The sequence below is a fragment of the Aotus nancymaae genome, unplaced genomic scaffold (assembly GCF_030222135.1).
Source record: "Aotus nancymaae isolate 86718 unplaced genomic scaffold, 86718_ANA_hifiasm-v0.15.2.pri h1tg000028l, whole genome shotgun sequence".
NCBI lineage: Eukaryota > Metazoa > Chordata > Mammalia > Primates > Aotidae > Aotus > Aotus nancymaae.
Window position 1 is genome coordinate 7312035 of NW_026988441.1, and position 16994 is coordinate 7329028.

At 46.5% G+C, this 16994-nt stretch overlaps 1 protein-coding gene across 1 annotated transcript in view; it reads right to left on the reverse strand.

Annotated features, from left to right (window-relative positions):
* Positions 1-16994, reverse strand: part of ELSPBP1 (epididymal sperm binding protein 1) — a 105011-nt gene that overhangs the window by 62778 nt on the left and 25239 nt on the right. The window contains exons 5-7 of the mRNA XM_064380776.1: positions 13264-14849; positions 12236-12305; positions 10314-10873 (exon numbers count right to left, since the gene is read on the reverse strand). The gene's annotated coding sequence lies outside the window, so the exon portion shown is untranslated. The remainder of the gene's footprint in view (positions 1-10313; positions 10874-12235; positions 12306-13263; positions 14850-16994) is intronic.

Below are 16994 nucleotides of genomic sequence, written 5' to 3' on the forward strand. Positions count from 1 at the left end.
TGTATTTTGTAACTCCTGGCCTCAGGTGATCCACCCACCTTGGCCTCCCAAAGTGCTGGGATTACAGGGATGAGCCACCACATCCAGCCTAGATCCATAAATCCTATTTATGCCCATTAGGTATCCTAATTCTTACCTATTTGGGGCCCAATTTGATACGTCTTATACTGAGAGTGTTGTGCTAAAATCTCCTACTGCTGGAATGTTTCTGTGTCTCTTTGCATACTCTGTAGTTTTTGCTTTACAAAAATGATCACTCTGTAATTCGAGGCAGAGATGCAGACAGCTCATACCCTCACTGTGAACAGCGACTTCTGACACTGAAAAGTGACCATCTTTGTCATGCTTAATGCTTTTTGGCTTGAATTCAACTTTGATGCCAAGATTGCAAGCCCTGCTTTCTATGCTTTTATTTATCTAGTATGCTTCTGCCTAGCCTTTATTTTTTTAGTTGTCAACTTAAAATTATACGTATTTATGGGGTAAAGCCTGATTTTTGGTGCTTGTATAATGGCTATATCAGTATTTGTTTACAGTTTATTCAAACTGCTGCATTATCATTGGCTTGCTTTTGAGGAGTCTGAGGCCAGCCTGATTATCTTGTTCCTTTAAAGTATACTTCTTTTTGTTTTGTTTTGAGGCTCTCTCTCTTTTTAAATTTACTTCTGAAGTCTAATAATTATATTAGTTCAATGTCTAGAAGTTGTAATCACCAGGTAAAATTTCCCAAGGAATTGGTGGGTTCTTTTAAGATACAGGTTCAGTCTTCTTTTGTTTTTGAAAAGTATTCTTTGATGACAGTTTCAAATATGTTTCTTCCTTTGTTTTTGTTGTTGTTTTTGAGATGGAGTCTTTCTCTGTCGCCCAGGCTGGAGTGCAATGGCACAATCTCAGCTCACTGCAACCTCCACCTCCCAGGTTCAAGCGATTCTCCCGTTTCAGCCTCCCCAGTAGCTGGGATCACAGGCACGCGCTGCCATGCCCGGCTAATTTTCTGTATTTTAGTAGAGACAGAGTCTCACCTTGTTGCCCAGGCTGGTCTTGAACTCCTAACCTCAGGCAATCCATCCACCTCGGCCTCCCAAAGTGCTAGGATTACAGGCGTGACCCACCGTGCCCGGGCCCTTTGCTTGTTCTTCTTTCTCAGGAACACGCATTATTTATGCAGCGTGTATTCTCTGCCTGTCGTGTATTGCAGCCGCAGCATCTACGACTCTTTCTGTTCTTTTTCTTATGGCCTTATCTTTGTTGTTTTGGTGCCTTTCTTAACTGCTCCTTCTTGGCCGGGTGCAGTGACTCATGCTTGTAATCCCAGCACTTTGGGAGACCGAGGCAGGCAGATCACCCAAGGACAGGAGTTCGAGACCAGCCTGGCCAACATGGTAAAACGCTATCTCTACTAAAAATACAAAAAATAGCCAGATGTGGTGGCGCATGCCTATAATCTCAGCCACTTGAGGCAGGAGAGTAGCTTGAACCCGGGAGCTGGAGGTTGCAGGGAGCCAAGATAGTGCCACCGCACTCTAGCCTGGGAGACAGAGAGAGGCTCTGCCTCAAAAAATAAAATAAAACAAAATGCTCTTTCTTAAATTTACATTTAGATCTCTTCTCTTTTGACCACCTTTTAATTTAGTCTTCACTTCTGATATGACTTTTTATTTTTTATTCATTTTCTGCCTCCTTTTTTAACTTAAAAAAAAAAAAAAATACATTTTGGCCAAGTGTGGTGGTGGCTCACGCCTATAATCCCAGTACTTTGGAAGGCCGAGGTGGGCGGATTATGAGGTCAGGAGATCGAGACCGTCCTGGCTAATATGGTGAAACTTGGTCTCTACAAAAAATACAAAAAATTAGCCGGCCATGCTGGGCGCGCCTGTTATCTCAGCTCCTTGGAAGGCTGAGACAGGAGAATCACTTGAACCCAGGAGGCGGAGGTTGCAGTGAGCCGAGATCACACCACTGCACTCTGGCCTGGGCGACAGTGTGAGACTCCATGTCAAAAGAAGAAAAAAAAACCTGTACTTTTTGGATTTCTGTTTCAAGGTGTTTTTCCTATCTCCAAATGCTCATCTGAGGATATTTCATTTCCCCTTGGTTCACTTCCTCGGGGGTGTGTTCGCGCGCCTGTGCAGGTGTGTACCTCCAGCTGCTTTTCTGCTTTCTTCCTGCAGTACTTTGTTCACAGATCCACCTGGCTTTTCTCAGAGGCTGGTTTGAGTCTTCCGCGAGTTATAGCTCAAGCGCGCCCTCTGCTGTCTATGCAGTGAAAGGCAGTTTTTTTGTTTTTTTGTTTTGTTTTGTTTTGTTTTTTTAATGCATGGCTTTTTGTTGGCAAGGAGGGATAGGCAGTGGTCAGATTTGTTTCTCTTTTTTCTTTCTTTCTTTCTCTTTCTTTTTCTTTCTTTCTCTTTCTTTCTTTTGTTGTTGTTGTTGTTGTTCTATTTTTGTTTTGCAGCATCCTAAAGTGTCCCCTCCTTCTTTTTCTCATCCTCATCCAGGCAGGGTTTAGAAAAGCTAACTTAAGCCAGGCGCGGTGGCTCACGCCTGTAATCCCAGCACTTTGGAAGGCTGAGGCGGGTGGATCACGAGATCAAGAGATCGAGACTATCCTGGTCAACATGGTGAAACCCCGTCTCTACTAAAAATACAAAAAATTAGCTGGGCATGGTGGCGTGTGCCTGTAATCCCAGCTACTCGGGAGGCTGAGGCAGGAGAATTGCCTGAACCCAGGAGGCGGAGGTTGTGCCGAGCCGAGATTGCGCCATTGCACTCCAGCTGGGTAACAAGAGGGAAACTTCGTCTCAAAAAAAAAGAAAAGAAAAGAAAAGAAAAGTTAACTTAAGGGGCGGGAGAGAATGAGAGAGGAAGAGAGAATGAGAATGAATGACAATACATAAACCCATGGATCAACCTTTATTTCAAGGCAGTCCAAAAGAACAGCTCTCCCTTCTGTTTCACCCTCTCCTCTAGATGTGATGCTGAGGAGGCACAGGAGAGCCCCAAAACTGAGGCTTAGCCCAGGAGGGTTCTTGGCTTCTCCTAGAAAATAATTCAAGAGGCCAGTCTCAGTGTCTCACGCCTATAATCCCAGCACTTTGGGAGGCTGAGGCGGATGGATCACTTGAGATCACGAGTTCGAGACCAACCTGGCCAACATGGTTAAACCCCACCTCTACTAAATATATGAAAATTAGCTGGGTGGGGTGGCAGGTGCCCATAATCCCAGCTACTTGGGAGGCTGAGGCAGGAGAATTGCTTGAACCAGGAAGGTGGAGGTTGCAGTGAGTCGAGATTGCATCACTGCACTCCAAGATCGCGTCACACTATCGCCTGGGCGATAGAGTGAGACCCTGTCTCAAGAAAAAAAAAAAAAAGAAGAAGAAGAAAAAGAAAGAAAAGAATCAATGGTAGTGTTCGACAGCAACTTTTTTTTTTTTTTTTTTTTTTTTTGAGACAGAGTCTCACTCTGTCCCCCAGGCTGGAGTGCAGTGATGCGATCTCGGCTCCCTGAAACCTCTGCCTCCCAGGCTCAAGTGATTCTTCTGCCTCAGCCTCGTGAGTAGCTGAGATTGCAGGTGCACACCACCACACTCAGCTAATTTCTGTATTTTTACAAACATTAGCCTGGCGTGGTGGCGGGCCCCTGTAGAGTCGAGGTTTCTCCATGTTGGCCAGGCTGGTAGTGAACTCCTGACCTCAAGTGATCCACCTGCCTTGGCCTCCCAAAGAGCTGGGATTATAGGCATGAAACACCGCGCCCAGCCAGGAATATTCTCTGCCCCTCACAGTAAACTCAGGCAACCAAACAGTTAAGTCAGGAAAGTGGCAGACCCACTTTCAGAAACAGCAGTTTCTGAGAAAGGTAAACATAGTGTTACTCTATGACCCAGCAATCCCACTCTTACACCCAAGAGAAATGATACATCCACACAAAAACCTGTACACAAATATTCATAGCGGTATTATTCATAATAGCCGCAAAGCAGAAACAACCCACATGTTCAAAGTCGGCCTTATCCATCCAGCAGCATCACTCAGTCACGGAGAGGAATGCAGCTCTGCCGCTTGCCACCCCACGGATGAGCCTGAAAACGTCCCGCCGAGTGAAGGAAGCCAGACGCGAAAGCCACAGAGCGCATGAGTCCACTCACATGCAATGTCCAGAACAGACGCATACACAGAGACAGAAAGGAGACTCGTGGCTGCCAGGGGCGGGGGACGGAGAGTGACTGCTAATGGGTGGGGAGGTTTTCAGGGAGAGATGATGAAAATGTTCTGGAATTAGACAGTCAATTAGATAGTGGTGACATTAGGTGGGGTGTGGTGGCTCACGCCTGACCCAGCCCGTTGGGAGGCTGAGACACAAGTAGATCACTTGAGGCCAGGAGTTCGAGACCAGCCTGGCCAACATGGTGAAACCCCGTCTCTATTAAAACTACAAAAATTAGCTGGGCATGGTGGTGTATATCTGTAGTCCCAGCTACTCGGGAGGCTGAGGCAGGAGAATCACTTGACTCTGGGAGGCAGAGGTTACAGTGAGCCAAGATCGCACCACTGCACTCCAGCCTGGGCAACTGAGAGGGACCCCATCTCAAAAAAAAAAAAGTACAAAAATTAGCTGGTGTGTTTGTACACACCTGTAATCCCAGCTACTTGGGCAGCTGAGACAGGAGAATTGCTTGAACCTGAGAGGTGGAGGTTGCAGTGAGCCAAGATCATGCCTGAGTGAGACTTTGTCTCAAAAAAAACAAAAGTGCATTAAATGTTGTTTGCACGGTGCAGGGACAAAGGGAGAGGGACATGCTGTGTTTGTGGCAGCCAGGAAGGGATTGTTGGAGAATCCCTGTGAGGAAGCAGAGGACCTTTGTCCCTGGAAGATTCACATACCTACTCCCCAGTGCTGCAGACAAGATGCCTATAAATTTGGTGAGACAATGGTAAAATAATGTTTTGGATCTCAAAACCCTCTAGGACTCTGTGGATGGATGGGAATTGTCTGAATGTCATTAAGGTTAATGATGTGAAGAACAGAGTCCAGCACTTTGTTCTGTCTCTCGGGTACTCGAACATTCTGTTCAAAGCAGAAATGGGACTCGATCTGCAAGTGCCATTAAATGGAGCATCACTGGTCCCCTGGGGTGAAGAATGTCCCCATGACTGCTTCTCCTTCCTCCCATCCCCTGCTGAAATGTTCACACTCGCGGGTGCTTGTCCAGTAAGAATATCTGCAGAATCTGCAGGTTTTCTGGCAAGGTTGATGAACCTGATAGAAACATCAGTGAAAATGGGCCGGGCGCGGTGGCTCACACCTGTAATCCCAGCACTTTGGGAGGCCGAGTCAGGTGGATCATTTGATGTCAGGGGTTCGAGACCAGCCTAGCCAACATAGTGAAACCCCGTCTCCACTAAAAATACAAAAATTAGCTGGGTGTGGTGGTGCACACCTGTAATCCCGACTACTTGGGAGGCTGAGGCAGGGGGATCACTTGAACCCGGGAGGTGGAGGTTGCATTGAGTGGAGATCACACCATTGCATTCCAGCCTGGGCAACAAAGCCAGACTCTGTCTCAAAAAAAAAAAATGGTGAAACCTTGTCTCTACTAATGATACAAAACTTAGCCAGGTACAGTGGCAAATGCCTGTAGTCCCAGCTACTTGAGAGGCTGAGGCAGGACCTGTAATCCTGAGGACCTGAACCCAGGAGGCGAAGGTTGCAGTGAGCTGAGATCATGCCATTGCACTTCAGCCTGGGCGACAGAGTGAGACTCCATCTCAAAAAACAAGAAAAAAATTTTTTAAAAATCAATAAAAATGACATAAAAGTCTCCAGATTTCTTTCTTTCTTTCTTTCTTTTTGAGACAGAGTCTCGCTCTGTCTCGTAGGCTGGAGTGCAGTGGCACAACCTCGGCTCACTGCAACCTCTACCTCCTGGGTTCAAGTGATTCTCCTGCCTCAGCCTCCCAAGTAGCTGGGACTACAGGCGCCCACCACCATGCCTGGCTAATTTTTTTTTGTATTTTTAGTAGAGACGGGGTTTCACTATGTTGGCCAGACTAGTCTCAAACTCCTGACCTCGTGATCTGCCCGCCTTGGCCATGAGCCACAGCGCCCGGCCTCCAGATTTCTTTCAGATGCAAATGTTTTGCATATTAATTTGCATTTATCTGGTTAGAGGAGGGTACAAAATGGGAGAGAAGTTATGGATTCTGTGTTAAAAACTCACTGTTAGCTGGGCACACTGGCTCACACCTGTAATCCCAGCACTTTGGGAGGCTGAGGCGGGTGGATCACGAGGTTAGGAATTCAAGACCAACCTGGCCACCATGGTGAAACCCCGTCTCTACTAAAAATACAAACATTAGCTAGGCATAGTGGTGTGCACCTGTAATCCCAGCTCCTCAAGAGGCTGAGGGAGAGAATTGCTTGAACCTGGGAGGCGGAGTTTGCAGTGAGCTGAGATGGCACCACTGCACGCCAGCCTGGGCGACAGAGCAAGACTCCATCTGAAAAAAAAGAAAGTAATTGCAATTTTCTTAAACGCCATTACTTTTGCACCAACCTAACGGAAGTAGCTCCTGGTACTCTGCCCAGGCATGCTGTTTATGTGGAAACAGAAAGGGCAAAAGTCCCAGGGAGATAACTAGACAGCATGAAGCCTTGATCTCAGCTTGCGATGGGTGGATTCAGCATATTTAGCAGAAGCTCAAGGGCACACTGCCCCTGCTGTACAGCAAACACACACATCTGTGTGGTCTCTGACAGATGTCAGGGACTCCTGACTTGACATAACGTGCAGATGGAAAGTGGGGTGAAAGTCCTTCCTCCAGAGTCTAAAGTTGACCCGTGAGCTGTCTGAAGCCAGCAGGCCTGGCCAGGGTTTAACACATCCTCCCATAATGCACACATGTTATCCAGACTATTTACTTCTCAGCCTGTATATCAACTCTCCACTCTGTGTGGTTTTCAACAGTAAGCCTCCAGAAATATATCAAATAACCACTATTCTTACAGTCAGAGTGAATTTTTTTGAATTCATTTTTACTTTTTTTTTTTTTTTTTGAGGCAGAGTTTCACTCTTGTTACCCAGGCTGGAGTGCAATGGCGCCATCTCGGCTCACCGCAACCTCCGCCTCCTGGGTTCAGGCAATTCTCCTGCCTCGGCCTCCTGAGTAGCTGGAATTACAGGCACGCGCCACCATGCCCAGCTAATTTTTTGTATTTTTAGTAGAGACGGGGTTTCACCATGTTGACCAGGATGGTCTCGATCTCTTGACCTCGTGATCCACCCGCCTCGGCCTCCCAAAGTGCGGGGATTACAGGCGTGAGCCACCACGCCCAGCCTCTTCATTTTTACTTTTAAGTTTGGGGGTACACCTGCAGGTTTGTAATATAGGTAAATTCATGTCACAGGGTTTATTGTATGGATTATTTCCTCACCTAGGTACTACGCCTAGTACCCAATAGTTACTTTTTCTGCCCCTCTCCCTCCTTCCACCCCACCCCCTCAATGTGTCTGTTGTTCCTTTTTTTTTTTTCTTTTTTAAATTGTACTTTACGTTCTGGAGTACATATGCAGATCATGCAGGATTGTTGCATAGGTACATATGTGGGAAGGTGGTTTGCTGCCTCCATCCCCCCATCACCTATATCTGGCATTTCTCCCTGTGTTATCCCTCCCAACCTCCCCACCCCCTGCTATCCCTCCCCTAGCCCCACCTCAACAGACCCCAGTGTGTGATGCTCCCCTCCCTGTGTCCATGTGTTCTTATTGTTCAATATCCTCCTATGAGTGAGAACATGCGGTGTTTGATTTTCTGTTCTCGTGTCAGTTCGCTGAGAATGATGGTTTCTGGATTCATCCATGTCCCTACAGAGGACATCAATAACATTCTCTTCAGATTTCTGCAGTAAACTATCTACCAAAGGGAGGATATAAGACCTTCTGCTATGAACAGTTATCACATAAAGGTATGTATTTCCATCCTAGCCATGTTATTTGGGTTCGTGTCATCTTTATTGGGCCACAAGAATATCAGCATCTGGAAGTCAGCAAGTTTTCTGAAAAAGCAAACTGGTGGCTTGTTGCCAAAGATGGTACCCGAAGAGCTATCTATCCAGTATTTATTCCTTGTGTCGTCCCTTCCCCTTGAATCAGAACTGGACCTATGACTAGACTTTAACCAATAGAAGAAAGCAGAAGCGATGCCTGTGACTCCTAAAGTCAGATCCTAAGAAATATTGAAAGTATCATCCTAAGTCTCTTGGGGCAGCCTCACTGGGAGACAGCCATGTTGTAAGGAAGTCCAAGCTAGTCACGTGGCGAGGCATATTTTAATTTGGGTTTTTTTTTTATAAATTGGAATGGGGGGAAAAAATGGAATAGGAATATGAGAGACATCTTTAAGATACAGATGCCCAACCAGCCCCAAGCTGTTTCAACCTTCAGAGCCCAGAAGCAAGGCATGTGAGTGAAGAAGTCTTCAGACAATCCCAGCCCCAGACATTATCTGGCTGCAATGTCATGATGGACTCCAAATTAGAACCACTCAGCTGAGCCAGTTAAGCCCTAGAACCACATAATTGTGTTTTAAGCCAGGAGTCAGCAAACTACCATATACAAACCAAATCTGGCCCACTACGTTGTTTTGTAAGCAAAGCTTTATTGGCACACAGTCACACTATAATGCTCTCATGCTGTAATGGCAGAGTAGTAGAAACACAGCCATCAACACTGAAAATATTCATTCTCTGGCCCTTCTCAAAAAAAAAAAAAAAGTCTGCGCCTATGGAGTCACAGAACAGAAAACAGTTCCGTGCCCTCCCTTTGCAGGTGGGATGGTGGTGAGGGAGGTTGGACCGTCAAAGACCTTGGGTAGGGGAGCCACCTCCCTCCCTCCCTTCCTCCCTCCACCAAAAACAAACAAAACAGTTTGCCAAATCTCTGTTTTAAGCCACTAAATTTGGGGGTGATTTGTTAGATAGCAATAATGAAAATGGAACATTAATAATTTCGCGATGAGTATTTTGCAACTGAAGGATACTGAAAAATTGTCTGATTTCTAAACTAAGTACTATGAAATGTACCAGGGTCACCTGCTGCTTTGCTAACATTCTTTCATGGAGCAAATGTTTTAAGTGTCCCAATTCCGTTGGTAGAATGATGATTCAGCACAAATTCAAAGGATGCAACCGGAGTTTGAATCACAGCTGGGTCACTTTTTTTTCTTTTTCTTTGAGACAGGGTCTCACTCTGTCACCCAGGCTGGAGTACAGTGGCACAATCTCTGCTCACAACCACCGCCTCCCAGATTCAAGTGATTCTTCTGCCTCAGCCACCCGAGTAGCTGGGATTAGAGGCATGCACCACCACGCCCAGCTAATTTTTGTATTTTTAGTAGAAACAGGGTTTCACTGTGTTGGTCAGGCTGCTCTCAAATGCCTGACCTCAAATGGTCCACCCACCTCAGCCTCCCAGAGTGCTGGGATCACAGGCGTGAGTCACTGCACCCGGTCAACCAGCGGCAATTTTGAATTTTTTTGGTTGTCACAACTGGAGGAAGAACTGCTGGTAGAAGCCAGGGATGCTGCTAACCAGCCTACAGTGCCCAGGATAGCCCCCCACAGGAATCGCCCACCCCCAGTGTCCACGGTGCTGAGACTGAGGTAGAACATGCACTCTCTCCTAGGCTTGGCTCAAGTGTCCTCCTTGGGCTTCCTCCAGTCATTCCATGTCCTCATCCACTACTTTGAAATAGCCTGGGTTTTCATCTGTCTCCCCAGGAAGTTTGGGGGCTGGGGGCTCAGCGACTGGGTCTGTTTTTATGCCTCTGTCTCAGCAGCACACTAGGTTTTAACCAATAGGATAAAGCATGCCTTAGCAAACTAGCACAGGAACAGAAAACCAAACACCGCATGTTCTCACTTAGCAGTGGGAGCTGAACTATGAGAAACACATGGACACAGGGAGGGGAACATCACACACTGAGGCCTGTGAAGGGGGCGCGAGAGCATCAGGATACATAGCTAATGCATGCTGGGCTTAATACCTAGGTATTGGGTTGACACGTGCAGCAAACCGCTGTGACACACATTTCCCTATGTCACAAACCTGCACGTCCTGCACATGTACCCAGAACTTAAAATAAAATAAGAATAAAACTGAATGGACCCTTTTCACAAGACGGTGCCTAAAGTGAAGGAAGCTCCTGGCCCCTCCCAAAACCCAACCCAAAGCAAAGTCTTTGAAGGCCAAGGAGGCAGGGTTGAAAGATGTCCACAGCCACAGAAAAAAAAACATCTGCGTGTCACCCACCTTCCAGCGGCCCAAGACACCGCGACTCCGGAGACAGCCGGAATATCCTCCGAAGAGCGCCCCCAGGAGAAACGAGGTCGGCTGCGACGCTATCATCAAGTTTCTGCCAACCACTGAGTCTGTCGTGAAGAAGAAGGAAGACAGCAACACGCTTCCCTTCATTGTGGATTGTTTTTCTTGAGACGGAGTTTTGCTGTTGTTGCCCAGGCTGGAGTGCAAATGACGTGATCTCGGCTCACCGCAACCTCCGCCTCCCAGGTTCAAACAATTCTCCTGCTTCAGCCTCCCGAGGAGCTGGGATTACAGGTGTGCGCCATCACGCCCAGCTAATTTTTGTATTTTTAGTAGAGACGGGGTTTCACCACGTTGGTCAGGTTGGTCTCGAACTCCCAACCTCAGATGATCTGCCTGTGTCAGCCGCCCAAAGTGCTGGGATTACAGGCGTGAGCCGCCGTGCCCGGCTCCCTTTATGGATGTTAAAGCCAACAAGCACCAGATCAAACAGGCCGTAACGAAGCTCTGTGACGTTGATGTGGCCAAGGTCAACACCCGGATTCGGCCTGATGGAGAGAAGGCACATGTTCGATTGACTCCTCGTTATGATGATTTGGATATTGCCAGCAAAATTGGAATCATCTAAACTGAGTCCAGCTGACTAATTCTAAATATATGTATATCTTTTCACCATTAAAAAAAAAAAAAAAAAAAAAAAGGCCGGACATCCTGTGGCTCACACTTGTAATCCCAACACTTTGGAAGGCCGAGGTGGGTGGATCACAAAGTCAGGAGTTCAAGACCAGCCTGGCCAAGATGGTGAAACCCCGTCTCTACTAAAAATACAAAAATTAGCCAGGCATGGTGGTGGGCACCTGTAATTCCAGCTAATTGGGAGGCTGAGGCAGAGAATTGCTTGAACCTGGGAGGCAGAGGTTGCAGTGAGTCAAGATCGCACCACTGCGCTCCAGCCTGGGCAACAGAGCAAGACTCTATGTCGGAAAAAAAAGAAAAAAAGAAGGCCAGGCATGGTGGCTCACGCCTGTAATCACAGCACTTTGGGAGCCCGAGGCAGGTGGATCATGAGGTCAGGAGTTCAACACCAGCCTGGCCAAGATGGTGAAACCCCATCTCTACTAAAAATACAAAAATTACCCGGGCATGGTGCTGGATGCCTGTAATCCCAGCTACTCAGGAGGCTGAGTCAGGAGAATCACCTGAACGCAGGAGGTGGAGTTTGTAGTCAGCCAATTTCATGCTATGGCACTCCAGCCTGAGCGACAGAGCAAGACTCTGTCTCAAAAATAAAAAGAAAGGAAGATAAAGAAAGAAATGCTGATGCGAAGAGCAGCTTCACACACAAACGCCTGGCTATCTGGCATGTGCTTCTCTGGCACAGGTTTCCACACCGGTTCCTGTTCACTATCCCGTTAATGGAGCCAAACACGTCCACTCCCCATTCACTACTCCTAGATATTATCTGACCTTTTAACTCCATGAGGCTATCTCTATCCACACCCGTGTTTATTTCCACGTATTATTTCCTGTGCTATTTCAAGGTTGTTATTGAGGTAGAGGTTAACACTACTGCCTTTGTGAATGTTCTATTTCTACTTAGCAACTATTACAAGTTGAATTGTGTCCCCAGAAGTATATATCTAAGGCCTGAGTAAACCCAGGTATTTGTGAAAATGCCCTTATTTGCAGAAAGAGAATTAGCCGAAGTGATTGAGTTAAGATGAGGTCATTGATGTGGGCCCTAATCCAACATGGCTGGTGTCCTTATATGAAGAAAAGTGGCACAGAGACAGACACACAGAAAGACGACAGGATGACAGAGACGGAGATTGGAATGGCCCATCTGAAAGCCAAGGAACAGCAAGGATTGTCAGCAACACTAGAAGCCAGGAGAAAGGCATGGAACAGACCTTCCCCTCCAGACTTCAGAGAGAGCACAGCCCTGGTGACATCCTGATGTCGGACATGTGGCCCCCAAAACTGTAAGAGAACAAATTTGCATTGTTTTGATCCACCTTGTCGGTGGGTCTTTGTGACAGTCTCACAGGAAAATGAATACAGCAATCCTCTAAGCTGCAGAGCGTCTTTCAGACAGTCAGAGAACCATGGAGTGGTAAACCCGACATTTTAATTCTTGAAACAGATGGATATTCACTAAGAAAATAGAAGAACCTTTTCTCTATTCCAAAGTTTCCCTCGCCCAGTGCTGGAGGCAGTGACTGGTTTTCAGCATCTCCTATTGTGCTGGCTTTTTCACTCCTGACGTTCAGCGAGTGGGAGGGAGTGTTACGGCTCTTTTACTCCCACCACCCGCAAGGTTCTTGTCCCACAGTCAAGAAGAATAAGGCACACGGACACCAGAGATTGCATAAGGCAGAGTGGGATTTATAAAGCGAAAGCCATAGAAAACCTCTCAGCAAGGAGAGGGGCCCGACCAAGGGTCACTGGCTGCAGGGCTAAGTTCAGAGGTTTTATGGACTGGGAAGGGGGAGGAGTGTGCTGACTGGTCTGTGGGCCACGCAGAAAGACACACACAGTGAAAAGAACCAACTAGAGGCTGAGGTGAAGGCTTGGCCTGCAACCAATCAGGGGGCTGAAGTGATGTTACTCCAGCCAATCACAGAAAGACAGGTAAATGTAAAACAGGTAAAAGGTAAGGACCAATCCGGAGGAAGCATGTGTGTAAGGCCGGTTGCCTCGCCGGGGGCTCGGACACACCCCCTTCCCTCTCCGGGAGCTCGGACACACCCTCCCCCACCCTGGAAGCCTGGAGAAAAAAAGCCCCGCCAGGACTTACCTGATACCATTTTGTCCTATCTGGGCCCCACTCCCTGCCTGCCATTTTGTCTTCCTGCCTATTATTTTGTCCTATCTGGGCCCCACTCCCTGCCATTTTGTTCCATCCGGGTCCCACTCCCCTCCATTTTGTCCCACTCACCTTGGGCACAACCAATGAAACGCCTCCACTCCCTATAAAACCCCACGTCCGAAAGCAGTCCGTGCGACTTCTCCGGCCCCTCCTGTCCGGACCGTAGAACCTCACCCAGGAGCCTGAATAAATTCCTTCGCATTGGATTATTTTCGTGCTGGCCTCAGTTTCTTCATTTTAAACTCGGCAAGAACCCAAGAACAAACCTTACAATGTGAAATGAGACAAAGGCACATCAAAGGGAGGAAAAATGTGTCCAAAAAAGGAGTGGAATTTGTTCATCTAGGTTCACAGAGTAAACACTTCCATCCGAGGACACGGCCTCTTTCTTATCTGGGGCCTGCAGCTGGATTTTCAGGGTATTCTTGGTTTGAAGGAGTTTTACCAAGGACCCACCCTAACTACCTATCTGACCACTTTCTTCCTATCTCCTCTCTCACTGTCCAAGGCCCTGGCTAGTCCCAGCCTTGCAGGGACATTGACATCTTCTCTCAGGTCAGCTCCTAAGAGGCCTCACTGTGGGCCGCAGTGAAGTGATTCTTCCAGCTCCAGAGATTCCTGCCAGACATGGAAAAAACCCAAACCAGACGTTGGAGATAGGCTCTCAGGAGTTCATCCCAGCCAGTCTGCCAGTGCCCATGTGGAGCTATGTTTAACTTTTATCTATTTGTTTTATTGTGAAATGTCTCACCCATATAGAAAAGCATGTAAACAGACTGGGTGTGGTGGCTCAGGCCTGTAATATCAGCACTTTGGGAGGCCGAGGTGAGCAGATCACTTGAGGTCAGGGGTTTGAGACCAGCCTGGCCAACATGGCAAAACCCCATCTCTACTAAAAATACAAAAATTAGCCGGGTGTGGTGGCGTGTGCCTGTGATCCCAGCCACAAGGAGGCTGAGGCAGGAGAATCACTTGAATCTGGGAGGCAGAGATTGCGGTGAGCTGAGATCACGCCATTGCACTCCAGCCTGAGCAACAGAGCAAGACTCTGTCTCAAAAAGAAAAAAAAAAAAGAAAAGCATGTTAAAAAAAACTCTTTCTGGCTATCATTTTGCCCTGTGTCTTCAGACAAAGACTCCAGTGAGAAAGCCAAAACACAGGCAAGGCTTCTTCTGAGGTCTTTCCTGAGTCTGTTGCTCTGCTTGCCTTTGCAGAGGTGAGACTGTTCTGAAACTTCCTGCCCATGGTCATGGCACCTCTCTCCACTGTTCCGTGCCTGTGAGCATCGCCTGAGCACCACCTCTCTGTAATAAGGAATCTGCCTGTTCCTCTAACATTCTGTGGTGAGTGTGTGCAGGCTGAGAGATGAACGTCCCAATCATTCATTCATTCATTCATTCAACTATACTGTCATAGTCCACATATTCTACAACTCATCCTGCATTTTAAATTAATCATTCATCCCCAAATTCAACTTGTTTCCCATTTTTCATGGTTGCAATATTGAAATACACATTTTTTTCCTGGTTTCCTTGTGCATGTATGAAAATGTCTCCAAAGGGCGTATATCTCTGTAAGTTTCAACTCCAGTCATTTTGTGAAACTCTCCTCCAATACCACCGTGGAAATGGACAGAGACACCACATTCCAACAGCCTGTAAGAAGTGACAAGCCACATACATTACTGTGATTTTGATTTGTATTTCCCGGATTGCAGGTATGATTAATAATCAATTATGTGGTTTAATGGTCCTTTTATTTCATTTTCTGTCAAACATGATATCCTTTGCCTTTTTAAAAAAGATATAATTATGGCCGGGCATGGTGGTTCATGCCTGTAATTCCTCAGGAGGCCGAGACAGGCGGATCGCTTCAGGTCAGGCAAGACCAGTAGTGAAACCTCATCTCTACTAAAAATACAAAAATCAGCTGGGCATGGTGGCGCACGCTTGTAACCTCAGCTACTCAGGAGGCTGAGGTGAGAGGTTCACTTGAACCTGGGAGGCAGAAGTTGCAGTGAGCTGAGATTGCACCACTGTACTCCAGCCTTGGCAACAGAGTGAGACTCCATCACAAAATAAAACAGAATAAATATTAAGAGTTTAAAAGGATGTAAGTATTTAAAGCTAAATTTTTTTTTTTGAGACAGAGTCTCATTCCGTCGCCAGGCGCCAAGCTGGAGTGCAGTGGTGTGATCTTGGCTCACTGCAACCTCCACCTCCCGGATTGAAGCAATTCTCCTGCCTCAGCTTCCCAAATAGCTGGGACTACAGGCACGTGCCACCACGCCCAGCTAATTTTTTTTGTATTTTTAGTACAGATGAGGTTTCACCATGTTAGTCAGGATGGTCTCAATCTCTTGACCTCGCGATCCGCCTGCCTTGGCCTCCCAAAGTGCTGGGATTACAGGCCTGAGCCACCGCTCCTGGCCTAAATCTAAAATATTATCTCTAAGAAGTGATTTGTCTGTGTTCCACAAATTTTGATATGTTGTGTTTTCATTTTTATTCAGTTTAAAACTCTCCTTATTTCTAATTACTTCTTTGACTCATGGGTTATTCAGATATGTGTTGTTTAATTTTAAAGTATCTGGAGTCGGGCACAGTGATTCACACCTGTAATTCCAGCACTTTGAGTGGCCGAGGCAGCTGGATCACTTGAGGCCAGGAGTTTGAGACCAGCCTAGCCAACATGGTGAAACTCCGCCTCTACTAAAAATACAAAAATTAGATAGGCATGATGGCACACACCTATAGTCCCAGCTACTTGGGAGGCTGAGGCAGAGGAATCACTTTAACTCAGGAGGCAGAGGTTGCAGTGAGCCAAGATTGCACCATTGCACTCCAGCCTAGCAACATAGCGAGACTTCATCTAGGAAAAAAAAAAAAAAAAAGAGCTAGACCAAGGAAATAACTATGCTCGTGAGGTTGATAATGGCCAAAGAGCAAACAAGACTGGGTCCTGTAATCCAGTTATAGTTAAATATCAATCCACCCTCCATCTATGTGCCAAAAGCAAGTTCTTGACCTTCATACTCAAAGAGGATGCGGTCTACAGTTTCTCAATTTCCTTCCAGCTTGCTGTGATTACAGGATATCTTTTATATTAAAATACCTTCAGATACCTGTTACTTACTTTTATATTAAAATATCTTCAAACTTAGAGACATCTACCAAAAAAAAAAAAAAAACGGCAAAAGATTCTCGTATGCAAGTCACACAGAATGATCAATTGTAATTTTTTTTTTTTTTTTGAGATGGAGTCTTGCTCTGTCACCCAGGCTGGAGTGTAGTGGCACGATCTCGGCTCACTGCAACCTCCACCTCCCAGATTGAAGCAACTCTCCTGCCTCAGCTTCCCAAGTAACTGGGATTACAGGCACGTGCCACCATGCCCAGCTAAATTTTTTTGTATTTTTGGTACAGACGGGGTTTCACCATGTTAGCCAGGATGGTCTCAATCTCTTGACCTCGTGATCCACCCACCTTGGCCTCCCAAAGTGCTGGGATTACAGGCGTGAGCTACCGCTCCAGGCCCAATTGTAATATTTTGCAAATATTTGCTAGATACTCTCTCTCTCTCTCCTTCCCTCTCATATATAATATTAATTCTCCCTAACCATTTGAGAGCGAGTTATAGGTATCATTCTTTTATTTCTCAAAATGTCAGTGAGTATTGTCTAAGGACAAGGCTATATCCTATATGACCTCAGTACAAGTACAGAGATCAGGGACTCCAACTGTGATACCATCTTCTTATCTAAATATCTATGTTGCATATTCAAATTTGGCCAAATTTCC